The sequence below is a fragment of the Desmodus rotundus genome, chromosome 2 (assembly GCF_022682495.2).
Source record: "Desmodus rotundus isolate HL8 chromosome 2, HLdesRot8A.1, whole genome shotgun sequence".
In the NCBI taxonomy this organism is placed as follows: Eukaryota; Metazoa; Chordata; class Mammalia; order Chiroptera; family Phyllostomidae; genus Desmodus; species Desmodus rotundus.
Genome location: NC_071388.1, coordinates 13,442,077 through 13,447,897, shown reverse-complemented (window position 1 = coordinate 13,447,897; position 5,821 = coordinate 13,442,077). Strand labels below are relative to the sequence as shown.

Here is a 5,821-nt window from a genome sequence, read left to right as displayed (position 1 = left end):
AATCCCGTGTCTGTTGGCCCTTCTTTTACCTATGAGTTACAGGGTGCATCTTATTTTTTATAAGCAGAGATTCACACAACACGCGATGAACCAGAGAATTTATGGCTAAGCTCTACTGAGTTGTTTTTTTATTTCCATTCTTCCATATTTTCTCACTTATGACATTCATTTTTAACACAAGCTAATAACTCAGGATTTTCTTGACCTCCTTCTGACTAAACCATTATGCTGTACTGTCTCTAATGTACACAATGATTAACAAAAAATAGCTAACGTATGCTCAGCAAAAGACATGTACTGGACCACGTAGGACAGCACTATTTGCAAGTGCCTAAACCGGGAACTGACCAAATGCCTGTCGACAGTACAGTGGGTAAACAGAACGTGGTGTATTTCCACAACCTAAAGCAGTAGGAATAAACGAGCTTAACTACCCACAACAATATGGGTGAGTCTCACGATCTGAGTGAAAAAAAGTAAAATTATGTGCTTCCATTTATACAAATAACAAAGCAACTGTCAGCAAATCAACACTGTTGGAAGTCAGATAGTGGTTGCCTTTGGGAATCGAGGGACAGTGCCTGAAAGGGGGCAAAGAAGACTCTGAGTACTGGCCATATTCTGTTCTTGATCTGAATGCTGATCACATGTGATCACATGGGAGTGTTCCGCTGGTGATAATTCAATGAGTTCTACACTTTAGGATATGTGTACTTTCTGTATATAGTTTAGAGTTTAATTTAGAAAATTTAATAAACTAAACAAAAAAGAAAATAACATAAAATTTAAAAAGCTAATTAATATCTTGCTTTAAATGATTTTATTTATTTAGTTTTAGAGAGAGGGGAAGGGAGGGAGAAAGAGAGCAAGAGAAACATCACTGTGTGGTTGCCTCTAGCATGCCCCCTACTGGGGACCTGGCCCACAACCCAGGCATGTGCCGTGACTAGGAATCAAACCAGCGACGCTTTGGTTCTCAGGCTGGCTCCAATCCACTGAGCCACACCAGCCAGGGCCTAATTGATATTTTTTATTAAGGACTTGCTTTTGTGCCAGTTGATGTTTATCTATATCTTTTTTATGCACTAACTCATTTCATCTAAAGTAATGGAGCCAAATCTAGGGTTCGAATACAGACAGTCTGGGCGCTGATTTAGATCTTGATTGTGTTCACTTCTAGGTGTTTCATGGAGGGTTTTGCTGATTTTTTCATCTTTTGTTTTTACTTCCTTTATTCTCAGTATTTTTTAAAAGATTTTATTTATTTTTTGAGAGAGAGGGGGAGAGAGGGAGAGAAACATCCATCAGTTGCCTCTGGCACACAATCCAACTGGGGACCCGCCCACAACCCAGGCATGTGCCCTGATGGGGAATCGATCTGGCAACCCTTTGGTTTGCAGGCCAGCACTCAATCCACTGAGCCACACCACCCAGAGCAATTCTCAGAGCTTTTTTTTTTTTATTTATTTATAAAATGCAGGCAAAAATAGTAGGTATCTCATACTTTTGTGTTAGTACTAAATTAGCAAATTCTTGTAATGTACTGATGTAACGCCTAACATGTAGGAATTGCTCAGTAAACTTTTACTCAATTATAGTTTCTGTTTTATCTTGCCTAGAGACAGAAACACTCATCTCTTATAAACTGATACATTCATGATGAGATAGTCCGCAAGCCCTTCCACCCTCAGCTATTGGAAACTAAATAAGAGTATAGCACGTCCTGTTCTGCATGGGAATAAATGAATGCAGGGGAGGGAGGAAGGGAGGGAGGAGAACTACAGGAGAATGCCATCCTGGCATGTGAAGATGGTAACTAGACAATGGTAAGAATGGAAACAGTTTGAAAATCATCAAGATATGTCACTGTCACCTGATTCTCTAAATTAAGGTAAAAGAGTAAGTACAACTGTGCTTCTCTCTGAATCCTGAAGTTCGTTACAATTGTATATTGCATACGCAGGGCAGGTTGAACATGTAGTGTTAAGACCGCTGCCTCGGGGACAGAGCACTTAGATTTAAGTTGTGGCTACTTGTATCATCTGGGCAAACAACCCCCTTCCTCAGTTTCCTCACTTGTATGATAAGGATAATATTAATGGTACCCACCTCATAGTTTGTGGTTTAAAGCAATTAATAACTTGGAATAGTTGGCATACAGAAAACCCTAATACCTGTTTATAAAAGACAATAAATGAATTAAATGTTCAAGGTTGACTTTGAGAAAAATTATAAAGTCAAACTTTTGTTTTATCCTCTCTCAATTTTCTCCAAAGTGCTTTCACCTTGCTCCCTCCAGGCCCCAGTGCACAGCCCTTGCAACTCAGATCTCCCTGAGAAAAGACTACACCGGCCGGTTGGCTCCCCACCCCAGGTCCTCTCCTTAGAATCTTCATAAAAGTTGTGCCATGATTTTTTCCACACAATCTGGAAGAAAACATAGTCATTTCTAATAGATAATAATGGGTGAATTTTTTCCAGGTAACATTTCCAATTTTAACAGAGCTTTCTGAAATTTGCTTCCTAAGCCAGTGAAGTGACACAGATTGTACAAACTTAAGAGTATGATTTCTTGCCAAACAGAGATATTTTTAATCAGACAAGTTTTGTCCTTCTACGTCACAATAAATATATGGCTACTTATTATGCCCTGATTATTTAGCAGCTGTAAATTTCAAAATAAAAATAATTTTCTCTTGTCTAACTTTTCATATCCATATAAAGTGAAAAAGTGGAGAACTAAGAGAAGGAAAACATTCTGATTTTTCTGTTGAGTTTTAATTTCCCTAGGGAATGGCCAGAAAGCTACTATATACGATCGCTTCTCTCCCATATTGGAAAATGCTATGCAGGGTGGAGCAAAAGTAGGCTTACAGTCGTGACTACAGAAACAGAGTTTATTCTTGTATTATTACTTGTTAATTATTGTATTATTTTCCATACAAACAACTGTAAACCTACTCGTGCCCCCCTGTATTTCTCAGTGCTCCGGAAGCCTGGGAGACAGTCCCGTCCTGAACCGCACCCTGGATTTCCCTCGTTGATTTCAGGAATAACCACATGGCACACAAGTATGGACACTCATGTTCACATTCACCTGAACACGTATACATAGAACTCCATCACCATCCTTATTCCAGCCCATGGTATATATCCCCAAATTTAAATAAATAAAAATTATTTTAAAAGATAGTAATAATTCTAATGACCCAACAGGCACAACCTGTTATTATAATATGATCACAAAAAGTGACTAGGAAACACCCTGAACATCGGTTTAAAAGGTGTAGCTAATGCCGCAAACCAGCACTAACCAACGACTCAGACAGTGCTAGATAGAAACAATCCCCATGTGCAGGAAGCACTTCGAAAGAAGCTGAATCAGGTCAAGACTGAAAGAGGGTTCAGGACATCCAGAACAGCACATCCAGAGCAGGACTTTTTCTGCCTTTAATCTCTGGGCAGAAAGGACAGTTGGAAATGCTTTTGAAACTCCTTCAATGTTTTGGATTTCATACGTATGTCTTACACATGGGTATTTTATAATCAGTAGGCTGTTCCAAAAATCTGAGTGCTTAAAATCCCAGTGTGGCCATGTACCCTATGGTGGCCTCACTAGACAAGAGCCATGTGCGATCAAGGTCACGTGGCCCACCCTATCCCCATTAACTCAGCCCCTAATTCTCTTGTGGCGAAGTCCACAGCCAGCCTTGACCCCGTTCATTCCCTCACTAACTTTTGTGCTTTCCACCCATTCACACTCTCATCTAACCTCCAATAGTCTCACTCTTTCCTGAACTTCTGGGATGTGAAGAAAAGTGCAGGGTAAGACTCTAGCTGTGGTACCTGTGGAAAAGAAAAATAGGTTGAATTTTGCATACCTATGGCTAAAAGCAGTGTTACCCTTGACCTGGATGAGGCCCCTGCCCTGTGCCCTGTGCTTTAGAGGACTCTCTTTGCCCCCTTCCCGCCACGCCCCTCCGAAGTCAAGAAGCGTATGGAATCAAACTTGCTCATGTAGAGCCTGTGCCTCCCCTTACAGGCCAGGCCCTGGGCATCTGGGATCCTGGTATTAACCCGCCCAGGCATCTTTAAGCCTGTTTCTAAGGCCACAATGAAACTCTTCACCAGACATCCTTCCTAAAAGCAGATGGCACTGGCCATTGGTTCCTTCCAGGAGGAGCTGCTGTATTTAGGGACTATGGACACAGCTTTGAAGCGTCCACACACATGTGGCGAAGCCCCTCTCAGCACAAGAGGGGGCTGCTGGCAGGGAGGAAGAGGAGTAGGCAGAGGCCAGCAGGAGCTCTCGAAATACCAAGATGCAGCCGTTTTCACCTTGAAAATTAAAAATTCTGGTTTGATAATTAAAAATTCTCACCTGGCCCCCTAGGTCAATATAAAAGTCTATTTGTCCAGGGAGGAGGACAAAACAAATGTTTTTAACAGATTACTCACTTGAGTCCATTTTTTAAATATTTAGATGCATGGTTTGTAGACCTTCATGTGCACTCTTGTTTTAGAGACAGTAGTAGACACACGTCTGCCAAAAGGTATATTTGCTTAACGTTTGTGGTCTCTAGAGACTAACTTCTGCAAGGGACCTACTCCTAAGGAGTCTTAAGTCACAATTACACTCTTTTAAATGTCCCTAAAACTAGCAACATTTCTCTTCAAAAATTGCATGGTGCCCAATAGGCACCAATCTGGTCAATCCCACCCTAATGCATCTCAAGCAATCTCTAGGACTCAGTCCTAACCCTTTTCCGCTAACCCTCCTCTGTGTCACTTTCTAAAAATCAACTGGTGTCATTGCAACTAACACCAAAATCAGTTCCCATTGTGCTGTGTGTCACTTAAACATAGATACGACAAAAATAACATTAAAAGTTACATCCACCCCCCAGTCCTGCTTGCTCCCTTTAAGAAGCATTATGTTACTAACAATCCTAAAAAATTAACAGTTCCTTATGAAATTCAAGGCAATGCAGAAGTACTGAATAAACTCAAAAGGCTGGCTGGGTTTATACCAGAAAGGGCAGAGGTACAGTAGAGAGATGAAAGGTGTAGGCTGGAAAGGAAGCAGAGGGGATAGGACCACATTGGTGGGAGGCAGTTCTGAGCAGAGTTGGGAGCTAGAGAGGAGGAAGATTGAGGAGCAGCTCCCACGTGTGTGAGATTTGGAGAAGGGCAGGCTGCAGCGGATACAAGATGGCCATAAACGTTACTACTTCTTGGCTTCTTCACAGCTTATTGAAGAGTCTTCTTCAATTGCTTTGAACCTGTGACTTGCTTTGGCCAATAGAAATGTGACAGACGTGATACTGTGTGACTTCCAAGGCTGATCCTACAGAGATCTGCAGTGGCCCCTCACACACACTCGGAACAATCACTCTCAGAACCCTGCCACCGTGCCATGAGGAGCCCAAGCTCCCGGAGTGGCCAAGGCGAGGAGAACCGAGGCCTTCTGGCTGAGCTCTCAGCGGACAGCCAGCACCACTGCCGGCCCCTCGAATGAGGCATCTGGGGTGTTCCGGCCCAAAGGAGCTTCCAAATGACTACCGCACCAGCCAGCAGAACTGCCGCCCAGCTGATCTCACCAACCCAGTTACTGATGTTAAGCCACTAAATGTGGGGGTGGTTTGCAATATCGTAACAGACAACCCAAAATAGGGGGAAAGACAGTTTTTAATACCTTTGACTGGACATCATGGATCTATTCCCTCTGTGTTCTCAAGAGACTGCACTAAAAAGAATTAATTTGCTTCTCCATGTTTTCTGGAAGTCAGGTAGTGTTGAAATAGAGCGATGAGGTATACAT

General features: G+C 42.2%; 1 protein-coding gene across 4 annotated transcripts in view; it reads right to left on the bottom strand.

Annotated features, from left to right (window-relative positions):
- Positions 1–5,821, bottom strand: part of MRPL39 (mitochondrial ribosomal protein L39) — a 157,487-nt gene that overhangs the window by 74,483 nt on the left and 77,183 nt on the right. The window lies entirely within an intron of this gene.